Source organism: Biomphalaria glabrata, chromosome 11 (genome assembly GCF_947242115.1).
Source record: "Biomphalaria glabrata chromosome 11, xgBioGlab47.1, whole genome shotgun sequence".
In the NCBI taxonomy this organism is placed as follows: domain Eukaryota; kingdom Metazoa; phylum Mollusca; class Gastropoda; family Planorbidae; genus Biomphalaria; species Biomphalaria glabrata.
In genome coordinates, this window is record NC_074721.1 from 25,611,054 (window position 1) to 25,626,406 (window position 15,353).

At 34.6% G+C, this 15,353-nt stretch overlaps 1 protein-coding gene across 10 annotated transcripts in view; it reads right to left on the reverse strand.

Annotated features, from left to right (window-relative positions):
* Window positions 1-9,967: 9,967 nt before the first annotated feature.
* LOC106054868 (diacylglycerol kinase beta-like) overlaps window positions 9,968-15,353 on the reverse strand; it is a 118,352-nt gene continuing 112,966 nt past the window's right edge. For all 10 annotated transcript variants that reach the window (XM_056004690.1, XM_056004697.1, XM_056004699.1 and 7 more), the window contains one exon: window positions 9,968-15,262. The gene's annotated coding sequence lies outside the window, so the exon portion shown is untranslated. The remainder of the gene's footprint in view (window positions 15,263-15,353) is intronic.

The window sequence follows — 15,353 nt, forward strand, 5'->3', positions numbered from 1 at the left end:
TTTATCTAAACTCTATATATATTATCCTTACGGATAATAAAGATTATTATTATTATTATTATTATATTCTTCACTGTGTCGTTACTGATGTGATCATATAGGCAAACAATAGAACTGAAAAACTCATTTAAAACATGTTATATCTACATCCAAATATCTAGAAGAAGAAAAAATAAAACAGCATGGGTTGTCGCATGAAACATATGCCTATACTGCCTATAGCAACGGAGGATGATAATCGGAAATTTCTAGCAGCTGGGACAAACCAAGCACGAGTGCAAATTAAAATTGTGCTTCATTCAGTAAGGGCTGTCTAGTTTAGTTTCATTTATTTGTGAATGTCGCTATATATTTTGAAATATAATTTTAAGAGATGACTTGGAATGTGTATTATGTTTGTTGAGTGCTAGACAACTACACGTCCAGATGAGGAAAAATCTATATAAAGGACAATAAAACCTCCCTTCAATATAAGACTATCCATATATCAGTCACCAGATTGTATAATCGTAGCCAATAAGGGTTTTGTCTTTACCCCCCCCCCCAGCGAAAAACCACCTTTTCAATATATAAAAAGCGATTTACACACTCAAAATTCTATGATTGTAGCCAAAAGGGGTTTTGAGTTTAAACCCCCTTTCAGCGGGGCTGCAGCCTATTTGGACATGCCAAGCCATTGGACTCGAGACAAAAATACACCTTCTCAACACAGTCGTCATTCCAACTGCAACATTTGCATGTGAGACATGGAAGTCATCTGTCAAAATTGATAAAAGACTAAATGTGGCTCAACAAAAATGGCTTTGACGAATTTTGGGAGTCAGTTACACAGATCGGGTCTCAATCAAGGAAATCCTTTGCCGAAATGGAAGTCGAACTCCTAGTGAGGTTGTGACAGAGCGTCGCATGAGGTTTGCGGGACATGTTCCACGACAAAATGAACTACGATTACCAAGAGGCCAATATGAGGAAAGCGCAAACAGGGACGTCCTCGTATAACTTGGCGCCACACCTTCATGGAGGACCTCAGAACAGTGGACACCAGATGGGAGGAAGGCTTCAGACATTGCCAATGACAGATCTTTATGGAGACAGCTTGCCGCCCAATGCGCCGAACGGCGCGGGAGGAACTAAGTCTAAGTAAGTCAGTCTTCAGAGGGGTTTAAAGCTAAAAAATACTTCAATATAAAAAAAAGCAAATTACGCACTCAGACTTCTATATATTAGCGTAGCCAAAGGGGTTTTGAGTTTAAACCCCCCTTCAGTGGGATGTGAAGCAAAAAATACATATTGAATATAAAAAAAAGCAAATTACACACTCAAAATGCTATGTTCGTAGCCAAAGGGGATGTGAGTTTAAACTCCTATTCAGCGGGGTTTGAAACTAAAAATACCTCTTCAATATAACAAAAAGCAAATTATACACTCAAAAATCTATATATTAGCGTCGCCAAAGGGGTTTTGAGTTTAAACCCCCCATCAGCGGGGTGTGAAGCAAAAAACAACAACATCTTGAATATAAAAAATAAGCAAATTACACACTCAAAATGCTATGTTCGTAGCCAAAGGGGTTTTAAGTTAACCCCCCCACCCTTTCCGACGTTTTTTATGCTAAAAAATACGTGTTCAATATAAAAATTAAAAAAAGCAAATTACACACTCAAAATTCTATGCGCGCAGCCAAGCCAAATGGAGGTTTTGAGTTTAAACCCCCTCCTCCAGAGGACTTTAAAACCCCTCCAGATGGTTTTGAGTTTTAAAATCTCACATACAGAGAGTTTTGAGGTTCAATTGTATTCTAAAGCAAACTACAGTTACCAAATTCAATGAGCGTGGCTGGGGGTTTTGAATTTGTTAAAAAAAAAGACTTCAGAGATTTTTTAGTTTAAACCCCCCAACACATGATTTTGAGGATAAAACTTCCCTTTTCGATATAAAATTTAAAGCAAACTACAGTTACTTAAAATTCCAACAGCGTAGCCAAGAAGGTTACAAATTTCTACCAGTGGCTGGGCTCCATTAATAAATTGCAGTGAATAGTCATCTGCCAAAATTGAAAAAGACTAAATGTAGCTCAACAATTGTAGCTAAGACGGATTTTAGGAGTCAGTTATAGAGATCGGGTCTCAATCAAGGAAATCTGGGAGTCGACCCTTAGTAAGGTTGTGACAGAGCGTCGCATGAGGTTTGCGGGACATGTTCTCCGACAAAATGAATTAGGCCTATGCATAATAAGAGTTGCGATGTTATGGAGGCCATTACAAGAAAAGCGCAAACAGGGACATCCTAGTACAACTTGATTGCGCCACACTTTCGTCAGAGTATCAGAGCAGGTAGGAAGAGGCTTCAGACATTGCCAGTGACAGATTTTTGTGGAAGCAGCTTGCCGCCCAATGCGCCGAAATGGCGCGGAAGGATCTAAGTCAGTAAGAATAGCACATATGGTTTTTGAAATAAAACTTTTTAATAGCATGATAATGCATTTTGTTTGCGTTCAATACTGATTGATTCGTGTCTTGTCTATAGCCTACCAATGAAAAATTGTGCAAAGTTTCAACTTGATCCAAGAATGGGTGTGACAAAACGCTTACAAATGTTTTATTAGACAGACAGACAGAGTGGGTTAATATAAGCTTTGTAAAAGGGGCAATTGAAAATTCGGGGTTATTGTATTTCACAACTTAGTGACATTTTTATTGAACTCATTTCCATATATTGAAAGTATTGAATGTGATTATTTATTTTACAAATCAAGAATATTCATTTTTAGCGGCCCCCGAAAGGGGAAAAGACGCTATTAGTTTTGTGTGGCCTGAATGTCCGTCTGTCCCGTTTAGATCTCAGAAACTAGAAGACGAAATGAAAAAATTGGATATCATGATATTTTAGATCATTCAAAGTTCTGATGCAACGTCAACTTCTTTCTTTTCCGAAAGTGAACCATCTAATTTTTAAAATTGTATATGCAAGCAGATTTTTCAAAAAATACACCACTTTTCAATGAAAAACTTCAGGGGAGGTAACTTTTTTTAAAAGGTCATGGACTTCTTCATTCGATCATAACTCAAGCTTCATTCATAGATTCGCGCATTGGCACAAAAAAAATTGCATCTAAGGTCACAATGGTAAAAGTGTCAATGGATCATTATAAAATATATTTTCCATTTATTAACTAACTTATTGAATAGAATACTGATTCAAATGTTGTTTTAAAAAAGAATTTTGATACGAACTTCATTTTAGTTTTAAGTTTCAAAAAAAACGAACTACTTTTATAGTAGTTTTGACATATCCTCATCATAGGAGCCTACACTTGACAGTCTGAATAAGACTAAATAGAGCCCAGATCTAGATATATTTATAATATATATAATCATGGGCGTAGCCAGGGGGTGGGTTCTTGGGGTTCAACCCCCCCCCCCCGAAATTAAATCCCCCCCCCCCTGCGGGGGGGGGGATTAAGTGACTGATTTTTGCTTTCATTTGTTTATTTTAGGTGAGATTTTAATACTAAATCATCACTTACCACAGCACAGCCGAGGCAGTTTTGAGTTAAAAACCCTCTACCAGGGGGTTTTGAGTTTAAATCCCCCTACCAGGGGGTTTTGAGATTTTAAAAACCCCTATCAGGGGGTTTTGAGATACAAATCCCTCTACCAGGGGGTTTTGAATTTTAAATCCCCTACCAGAGGTTTTTGAAGTTAAATCCCCCTCTTCTATAAAACAAAACAAAAAAAATGCAAACAACAATCCCCAAATTCCAACAGCACAGTTGAGGAAGATTTTGATTTTAAAACCCCATCCAAAATTTACGATAACCCCCATCTTCAATATAAAAAAAGCAAATTATACACTCAAAATTCTATGAGCGTAGCCAAAGGGGTTTTGAGTTTAACCCCCCTCCCCCTTCCAGTTGGGGTTTGAAGCTAAAAAGTACCTCTTCAATATAAAAAAAAGCAAATTACACACTATAAAATCTATGAGCGTAGCCAAAGGGGTTTTGAGTTTAAACCCCCCTCCTCCAGAGGGCTTTTTCTTTAAAGTTTAAAACCCCTCCAGATGGTTTTGAGTTTAAAATTCCACTACAGAGCGTTTAGAGTTGAAAACCTCTCTCTTCAATATTATTTTAAAGCAAACTACAGTCACCAAATTCTATGATCGTAGCTAAATGGAGTTTTGAATTAAAAACAAAAGAAAAAAAAACCCAGAGATTTTTTAGTTAAAAACCCCTCAACAGATGATTTGACGAAAAAACTTTCCTTTTCGATATAAAATCTAAAGCGAAATACAGGCATGTAATTCCAAGAGCGTAGTCAAGAAAGGTTACAAATTTCTACCAGTGGCTTGGGCTCCATTAATTAAGTGTGAATAGTCTTCTGCCGAAATTGAAAATCATTAAATGTGTCTCAACAAAGATGGCTAAGACAGATTTTAGGAGTCAGTCATAGAGATCGGGTCTAAATCAAAGAAATCATATGCCGAACTGGGAGTCGAATCCTTAGTAAGGTTGTGACAGAGCGTCGCATGAGGTTTTGCGGGACATGTTTTCCGACAAAATTAATTACGCAAAATAAGAGTTGCGGATACAGCTTGCCGGAAAATGCGCCGAACGGCGCGAGAGGGTCTAAGTCAGTAAGAATAGCACATTAGGTTTTTGAAATAAAACTTTTTAATAGCAAGATAATGCACTGTAGATACCTCAGAATATGCATGTTGTTGGCTTTCAATACCAGAAATAGTGCTCAGCGGCGGGGCTTCGCCCCGCGCTGGGGGAGATGCGAACTCCCCCAGACCCCCTTGCTAGCAAGGGCGGGGAGTCTACAATAAACAATAAACGTCTTCCGAAAGGGTCAGAATGTAATAAAGATTAATTATATACACACACACAAATATATTTATATATATAATTTTTTTTTTCGCGGGGGGGGGGGGGGGGAGGTCGGGGGTCCCCCCCTCCCCCAAAACCCTCCCCGAAAAAAAATCCTGGCTACGCCCATGTATATAATATTATAAATGTATTGATAATTTGAACAGAATTTTTTTTATTAAGGCAATAACTTATCTTCGGACAGCTTAGGAGTTCAGATTTATTTATTATGTAAACAATAGTATCACATTGAGAAATGAATCGGATACGAACATCATAATAAGCCTACACCATTACCCGGTAACAAAAGGCCCACTACTCATGATCATAACATTGGCCTAGAGCAGGGGTGGGCAACCTTTTTATATCGAGGGCCGCATTAAAAAAAAGTTTGGGAATGGCGGGCCGCATATTTGTATATATCTTAGAAAGATACGCTCGCTAACTGTGTAGAATGTCTTTTAATTCATATTTATACTGTATTATAGTCACGTTTCTTTCTTTTTTGTTTTCACACTCCGCGTTGAAAAATTACAACAAGAGTTAGCAATTTTGGAAAGCAATTTTACGATTTTTTGCTGTTGTCTTATTATATCACAATATCCCCATAAATATACATTTTTACTAAATGTGCAGTATTTTACTTTTTACACTCGTGCATAATGTTCCGGAACTGTGAAACTATCTTACTATAGTTGTTACCCCTGTGACTGCTGTCAAATTAGTCAGTCAACATTGACCAGTGATTATACTTGTTTAGTTTCCACACAAAAAATGTTTGCTCACTGAATGAGACAATTTATGTTCCGGAAGTTAAATGTCGGGACGAGGGAGCATTATGGAGCATCACCAGAGAATGCTGACCATGTCCTTCAATGGTGCATACTAAATCAAGAGACCCAAACAAGACTCTCCAAAGACTATTGGGAGAACTGCCTGATCTTGAAACCACTGTGCGGTTCATCTCAGATATAGGATTACTGATCTGAACCCTCCAACATGTAAAATGAAAACGAAGAAGGAACAGATGTATGTGTACCCAAATAGTGTGAACAGCAGCAAAGTTTTTTTTAATTTTGAAAATACAGCTTCTGGCACCCATAAGACTCCCGTGGTAGTACTGACTGGAGCTTCTCTTTGCTTAGAGTTATGTCCTCATGAGCTGAATCAGCTTCTGCGATAAATGGTGAGCTGATAATATTTAAAACTGGTTCTTGGCGTCTTAAAATTTGCTTTTATAAATTGCACAATTAAGGAATCTTATTAAGTGTTTAGCCTACTTTTAATTATTTTACTAAAAATAGTTTCACCTTTCAGTAAAGGAAAATGGCAAAAAACTATTTTCTTTTGCTTGCCTATAGAAATGGGAAAGCCTTGTTTGAAAAGATTTAACATGTATTTATATTTCATATATAAACAACCAATTGCAATGGCAGTTATAAAAGACATGAAATTGTCTTTCACTCTTCATTAGAAATATTGGTATCAAAGTCACAGTCAATGTCCTTCGAGTAATATAACAATTTCTTCCTTGAGATTTTATATTCTTCTCATTAGCCCTGCCCATGCTAAGCTAGTGTTACATTGGATTATTTTGTTCATAAATCGGAACTACCCGTGCTTAACATCCCTAGCTCTAATAAGTTTGATTACTATGGAGTTGTCGCCAATATAATGATGAAATTTTATGCAGCTTTGTGCAAACTTTCCTGTTTAGAGTTTATGGTTGGGATATTTAAAAAAACAACAACTATTTTTCTCAGTCAAAGATCGAGCTCCGTCAGCTGTTACTCTTGCCATCTTGTTCCAAGCCGACCCAACACTCAGAGATTGAGTCTTGAATTGAGTGTATTGATGTATAGCCAATTAGCATAATCTTCGTTTACTTATAACTTGTATAATGAGACAGTTTCAATAATATATAGATATTATGTTTAATATTTGCATTTTTATATGTATATAACGTGGGCACACCTGATTTCTATAGGTGTCGGCGGGCCGCATAAAACACTTCGGCGGGCCGCATGTGGCCCGCGGGCCGTAATTTGCCCACCCCTGGCCTAGAGCCTAGAGGTCTAGTAATTCTAAGATTAAACGTGTAAATTTCTTACGAGTTCTAGTCTAGATATAGTAGATTCTATATCAAGATTCTATGACTATATCTAGTTCTAGATTTAGATCTAGCTAGATATAGAATATAGACTTAGATCTATTTCTAGATCTAGACTTAGATCTTGAATCAGGATTTAGATCTAAAACTAGATATATGTCTAGTTTGAATGACAAATGACAATGAAGATATTCATTTTTATTTGCGAGGGGGAAGTCATTTGTACACTATTGTAGCTTAAAGTAGATCAAGAATTATTTGTTTTTTTCGTGTTGCCAATTTATCTAATTTTGTTAGAAGAATAAATCTTTTTTAGTTTCTCTCTATTGCATGTAGGCCTAACATGTTATTAATTTTGAATGTATGGATATGGTTAATAATAATTATTTTAAAAAATATAAGTGTACTCTAAATGAATATATGGAGATGCTGTGGCTAAGGGGTAAAGCACTTGAAACCGGAAGTCCCGTGTTCGAATCGTGGTGAATCAAGTTGGACCACTTCGGGGGCCGATTTTGAGTTTGTGTTTTCACACAAACTGTCTTTGTAACCTTGTTTGAATGTGGGTTTGTGTTGATTTAATATGACTCACAAACGCCCAGATATGGTGTCACTGGTTTTAAAAATCTAAAAAAATTAATACCAAGGTTGTAATGCAGGGGTTCTCAACCTGTGGATCGCGACCCCTTTTGGGGTCGAATGACCATTTGCCAGGGGTCGCCTAAGACCATCAGAAAATTAGGGGTGGGGGGTGGGGATTGTCAATTTTTTATTGGAAGTTTTTTTTGTTGTTGTTATGTGTTGTAACATTTTTGTACCATAGTGGATATAGATTGATAGTGTAGATGGTAGCAATGGGACATTACTCAAGTAGCATTTTTACCCACACATTTAGAAACGATCGTCAATTTTCAATAAAAAGAAAACAAAAAGTGGCGGTGACAAAACATAAACAGGTAGCCTATATATTGCAAGACGATAGAGAGGGCACTTTTTGTGTATGTAACATCCTTGTTTGATAGTAGACATGTTTTTTTTTTAAATTTGTTCTTCTTTGTGTTTCTTTTTTTTTTTATAATTGTCATAAAAAAATCGAAGTTACAGACCACATCTTTGTTGCTGCAAAATACATTTTTCAACAAATAAATTTACTGTCCATCAATGCATCATATGGCAATGCTGGGATCAAACATTTCTTTGGTGAAGATCTTGTCACGTCGTGAAGAAAATTTAATCAATAATACGCCATCGTATTATAGTCAATGGAAATAAATTCATTATGTAACTACTGATGAACACTGACTTCAAACAAAATAAAGTTTTTTTTTTGCGGTATAGTTTAAGCAGAAACCCCGAAGCAACATTTGTAATGAAGTTCTCTCTGTCGTATGTATTGAGGTTGAACAAGCGTCCGAACTTTGCCGATTACGACATACAGTAGTTTAGTTGAGACTCAGATGGCAAGTACCATATTTGAAACATATCAGCCTATGAATCTTCTTGTTTGGTGGCTCTCAGAATCGCCACACACCACTACTAAGGAGTTATTGTCAGTGGCCAAAGACGTGATTGGAGCCCAAATGTATTAATAAATTTAGTGTAGTTTGCATACCTAAATATGACACTATTTACAGGAGATTAGTTGACATGTCTTCTGATATTAAGGAAATGATATCTGCTTCTGTTACAATATTTAGCATCCAGCTTGATGAATCCACATTAATTACTAGTTCCGGTATACTTAAGACATATATACACAATGGCGATTTTAAAGATTAGTTTCCATGCAAAACTCTGTAAACGACCTCTACAGCGCGTGATGTAATTGACAAAGTTGGTTAAATTTGAAAAAGTAAAAGACTTCATCGAAAAATAATTGTGGCATCTGAACAGATGGTGCTCTAAGTATGCTTGGATGTTGGTCTGTAGGTTCTATGTTTGGTACAGAATGAGTCACCATAAGAATCCATTGTAACTCGTTGTATGATTCATCGACATATATTAGCAATGTCAATAGCAATGCATCTAAATATTTCTCTTCAATGTCAGTTACACAATTCTGGATCAATAGTTTGCAGTCATTCTGTTCTAGATGAAATTTTTTTTTCTAGACTTCCTCTTTCATTTCAGAAATTGAACGTTATGAAACACGTTTTGTTCTGCCTGTCAGTTATCAAGTGTAAATACAGAAATACACTTGATGCAGAAAATGTGAATTCCTAATCGAGTGAAATAAAAACAAGCTCAACTTTCGCACTAACTTTGGCGTATTTGTTATAACTGTGGCCACGTTTTCCATGATAAGTAATACTTTTTAAATTGTAAATTATGTATGTTACGTGAGTATTATAAACACGCAATAGAAAAATCAATAAATGAAAATCATAAAATATACTTTGTTCAAACATGTAAGCACTAATTTATTGTACACTAGACTCAATAAATAGGATACGTTTCTAACAATGAAATGATAAACATCATAGAGATATTAGTTCTAGACATTTTGATCACCATTTTATAACATTAACTAAATCACATTGACCTAGACCTATGACACTTTTTTTTTTGTTATGGTTGGGGGTGTCGCCTCCTAGAGAAAAGTTGTGTTGGGGTCACAGAGCTAAAAAGGTTGAGAACCGCTGTTGTAATGCCATTGAATGTCATTTTAATCAGTGTATCTTACCTTAGTTACCAGTTTCTCTAAAATATGAACTTGATTTACATATCATATTCTTGTATATTTTAGCTAGGCTTAAACAATCATTATTTTCTAAAATAATTGAGCGTGTATATTTTATATATGCTTGGGATTTGGAAAGATAAAACTACACTTAGATAAGCATTTTAATGAGTAAATAAAGAATTAAAGAACGCATGAAAAGGTAAGGACATTATGAAATTAAAAAAAAGTAGATCAGACATTATGGAAGTATTGAGAAGACGATGAAATTATATAACAATTAGTTAAAAAAAAAAAACAACAAGAATGGAACAAGTGAGAATTCTTTTTATTTATTCCTTTTCTTTTCAATAGAATGTGAAGCAAATATAAACACCATAAGTACAACATAGAAATACAAGATTCAAGGCAATTGATAGTCAAATATGAATGGCCAATAGGAAATGTTTGAATGTAGCACAAAAACAACACTCAAAACTTGTCTCTTCTATAACTGGAGGCCTGGCTTTCAAAACTCAAAGATGCCTTGATAAAAGTAGGAATCGTACACTCTATTTATTGTAGGTAACAAGATATCATCTTTGTTGTACGTGTCATTAAGTACTTGTATTATGGGCTAAGTCTCTTTGTTGTACGTGTCATTAAGTACTTGTATTATGGGCTAAGTCTCTTTGTTGTATGTGTCATTAAGTACTTGTATTATGGGCTAAGTCTCTTTGTTGTATGTGTCATTAAGTACTCGTATTATGGGCTAAGTCAACATCTATGTTTGTAATGCATGTCCCATGTTTCATACCCAGTGGTTGTATTTTATGCAAGAATCAATTGCATCTCAACTGAACATTTGTATGTAGGCCTACTGTATTATATGGCAACTTATCTCACACAAATAGTGTCATGAAAAGATTGTCAAGACAGGTTCATTATCTACCATCTAAACTGTTATTTTTTTTTTATTTTTAGAAAAGTACAGAAAAGTTATCAATCCATTTACATAATAGTCTTAGCATTTATTGAAGCTATGAACACTGAATAAAAGCATTTTCCTTGTATCATGTTAACTAAATGTTAGGAAAGTCCTCTCAGTGCTCTCATTTGTATCTCTTAGCAAATCACATTTTCAAAGACTACAAGCAAAAGTTATTTGTACAAATACAGAGAATCTCTGGAAATATTTAAAAGAAAAAAAAAAGGCCAACTTGAAATGTGAAGGCAAACAGTGTTGAACTTCATTCAAGAAAAAGAGAGAAAGAGACACAAAGAAAGAGAGACACACACACAAAGAGAAAGAGACACAAAGAGAGTTGATGTAGGACATTATACATAGTTGAAGTATAGTCCTGTCATGATGAAGCACTTATACGTAGGCGATCATTTCAAATGTTTATTGGCTAAATTCTTGCCCACCTTTGATTCAACAGTTTGCACAAATAAATAAAGGTAGGCTTATTAGACATGACTTGTTACTAGCTATTAACCTTGCTTACTTAAATTATTGACTGGACAGGACAAAATGTTTTGTGATTTGAATCAAATACCGGTAACAATAGTAACAACATATTGGAAGAGTGTTTGGAGTGGACAGGGTCCTTGCAACTCAGCGAAATAGAGATATATCCATAACAGAGTGAGACTTGATATATTCCTAACTCTGAGCAAGATTAAAACTTGATATATTCCTGAGAGTAATAATGAGACTTTATATTTTTACATTAACTTGATTGAAACTTGATTCTAGCATGACCTATTTTATGTATTTCTAGTTGCACAATGTATGTAGGTCTAACTAAACTTATGTTCTTGATGTGAACATGAAAAGACTTGGAGCACAGCTGTTATAGAGAGAGCACAGCAGTACAATTCCATTCTTTTATCTTGCAACAATACCAATTTATCATTCTGGTATAATGATACAGTGATTACATAATACTTTTGCACTGTAACAATAGCTTTTATGATAGTGATTTGTGTAATGTAATAGAGTAACAATACTATTATATCATAATGGTACAAGATCATTTCATAATACTAACTAAAGTCCTATGAAATAATTGAAATAGCATCCATAAAGATTGGATTAGCGTCTAGTCTGACTTGTTCATATTTTTGTGTCAAAATAGATATTGATATAAATTAGGGAAAGTAGGTTGTAAACAGGAAACTTGGTTTTGTTGGTGCAAATAAATCACAATGTTGTCCCAGAATCTTGTGGCTAAGTAGCCCACTAGGCAATAAAACCAAAACAAAGAAAACAAACCAAACTTCTGTTTTGATTGATTTATAAACAAAAGAATCAGCTTAGGTGAAGTTATAAATAAAACAAGTCAAGTATGAAATAAAAAAATAGAAATAAAGTCAAATATATAAAAAGTGCGTTTCAAGTGGTTGCATCATCTCTTTCCACTACACAGTAAGAGAACACAAGATTGGGAAACACTTCAACCAGGCTGACTATTAGTGGCCAAACATGTGTTTATGTGTACATGTATTGTATGACCTAGCTGTAGGAATAGAAAGTGTACTTCCCTCTAAAGCATTGATTGAACAAAGTCAAAAAGCTTGGGGTGGGGGGGGGGGGGGGTGGGGGGGGTGGACAGAACACAGGGGGAGAAAATGTTACACAGTAAAATGATGGTCTTTAAAGCACAATATAAAAAGCATGTCTTCTGTATCAAACATTTCAACAAAAGTCATTCGTTTTTCATTTTTACTTTTTAAAGTAACTTGGCATTATAAATGTTTATTTTTATACCAATAATTCTTAGTAATAAATAGAACATAGAAAAAGAAAAAAAAACAAACAAACAACCAATCAAGTACATTTTAAAAGCCATTAAAACAATTTTAATAGGAACAAAAGTGAACATGTTTTCTTCTATTGTAACTATTTCTGGTATGTAAATATTTGTTCACAGGATTGATGAACATCATAAAAACTGGAAGTTGTGACTGAATCAATGAACCCAATCATTTCAACTTGTAGTACAAGTCTATATGTAACGAAATGCTGATACTTGTATTCAATCAATGTGATATCTAAATGTTAGTGGTCCTATCAATGGGTTTTGCTCATTAGTGACAATGTGTTTTGATTCAACCAGTTGTTATTAACTGGAGGGAGAAAACTGTGGTTTAAAAAAGGGCAATAACTCTGTAATGTAGTTTCCAAAAATCACTAAATATAACTAGATGTTAGGGAAACTATTTAATTTTGTATGAATTAAGGTTAAGCAGGCTACCCATACTAACAATAAAGTAAGGGATAATTCTGTATGAATTAAGAGTACTACTAGTGGAAGTATCAATGTAGGACTTTGCACTTCAAGTGAAGAAACTCAAAGCAACTTTTCTAGTATGTCAACAGAAAGTATAATGTATATAGTACACAGACGATGTGATGAATGACCAAGGCATCCAGGCCAAATAAAAGTAAAAGTATTTCATCTTGATTTTAAAACTAACAACCAAACAGAAATTGCATTGACAAGCTAAAAAAACACAAACTTACAAAAAAAAAAATTATTTCTTTTTTGACATAACAGAGCTTCTATTGTTTATTTGTCTGTAAGAGAGGTCTTAATTTCTAAGTCTTTACTTGTTACCTATGTCCAGCATAAGGTAGCACTAATAAAATATTTAATTTCTAAACATGGATCACACAAGTGTAGCATCACAACCTTGAAGTACCTAACACAAGAGACCAGCATCTAGCTGCAGTCAGTAGTTGAGGCTTTCTTCAAGAACAGGTACAGTAGTAAAGGTATCATCAACAGTTGTAGATGTACATTCAGCAAAACTAAACACTCATTTATTATGGAACTAAGTGACTTTTAGAATTTTAGTCTTATTGTTCAAGAACATATGTTTCTGCTGTTTTGTTGATATAACTAACTAGATAACAGAACTAGTAACCTGCAGCATATCCTGAGAACAAAACTACAGCCTCTAATTACAAAGGTCATGAGAACTCTCTGAAGTTAATACCATGTCTTCAATGAGTAAATATTTATAATCCATGCCAGGTAGCATACCATATTGTCACAAAATAACTATGAAAGCAACATATACATGAAAGAATGCAACTAGAGAGAAAAACCCAACCATGCAACTGGGGACAAACCAATGCAGGTGTTAAAGGCAACAGGAGTGCACTTCATTTTGTAGTTGAGAACTAATTTGGACTATGGTATGACATTGCTTCATCTGTCCTTTTCTTTTTTTTTTAAAGTGTTAAACGTGATGCCCAAAATTATCTTAATGTCATTGTAATGAAATCAACAAATGCATCCTCAGTAGCTTCAAGTGATATACATTCAAGTAACATACCTTTGACATAGACACTACAGAAATGCACATAAAGGCTATTGAATAGCAGATGGTCATTGTATAATAAATGATGTACATCAACTCAAAAACTGAAATAAAAACAAGAGATGTTTATCCAGCAAGTATCACAAGAGTTCAACACCATAAAGAGATGTTTCAATATTACATCATCACACAGTTCAACACCATTGAAAGATGTTTCAATATTACATAATCACACAGTTCAACACCATAGGGAGATGTTTCAATATTACATCATCACACAGTAGTAATGACAATATTGAACATTTCTTGAGATTCTTCTTGGATTCTAGTACAAAGTGTATTCAGACACAAAATAAAATGTACTGAAATCATTAAATAAAAACAATTAGGGCTAAGTGATGTAATTATAAAATGGTTTTTGATAAGAGATTGAAATATTGACTTATAAATAGACATTAAAAACACACTTGGTCCACCCAGTGAACCATGTACATTCACTTTTATCTACACAGACTAGCTGGGAAGTGTTTTATCAAACATACACAGACTAGCTGTGAGTCTCTTTCAAATACACACTAGCTGTGAATCTCTCTCCTATACATAAGAATAAACATATTGGAAGAACTACCAAACCTGATGTGAAAAACAAACTAACTGGTATTCTTAACAATAAATCAACTGCCATATGCCAGCCAATTCTTTATATTATGTGTACATCCACCAATCAGACAAATATATTATCTTTGTGAACTAAATATAAAGACGGATAAATTTACACTCAAAGGTCAAACATTTTGTTAAAGTCCAACTTTTGATTTTAAACTGCTGTTTGGGAAAGAAACAAGAGTAGACACACCAAGCAATGAGATCTGAGTCACAACCAAGACATTGGTTACCTTTCTTGTTAGTCAGACTCAGAATTTGATGAATTTTTGTTAGCCAAAGTGAACTTCAAAAAGCTGCCAAAATGTTTAATATCAACTGAGCACAAATTTGAAATAAGTTGTGAAATAGAAAACATGTTAGTACTGAAAATAAAAAATTCTTTTGATCATGAACTCTCTAATCAACACAACTCTCTTGTCCTCTGGAATAACTGAAGGTGATGAAAGAATAGGACAGTTGTAAACAGAGATGTTTGAAGTCACAAGTTATTTCTAGCAATGTGGATACACAAACAATACATTTCAGAAGTATAAAACATTGATAGTGATTTGCTGCTTGTTCAGGAACTCAATGAAATGATTGTGTCACTAGTTTGAATGTCAACACAAATGTCTTTCATTCGGTCATTCTGAAAGAGATGATAGGAAATGAAGTCTCATTAATCCTACATGTATAAACAGAGCAAAGGGTCAAGAGAAATTAGATTTTACACATTACAT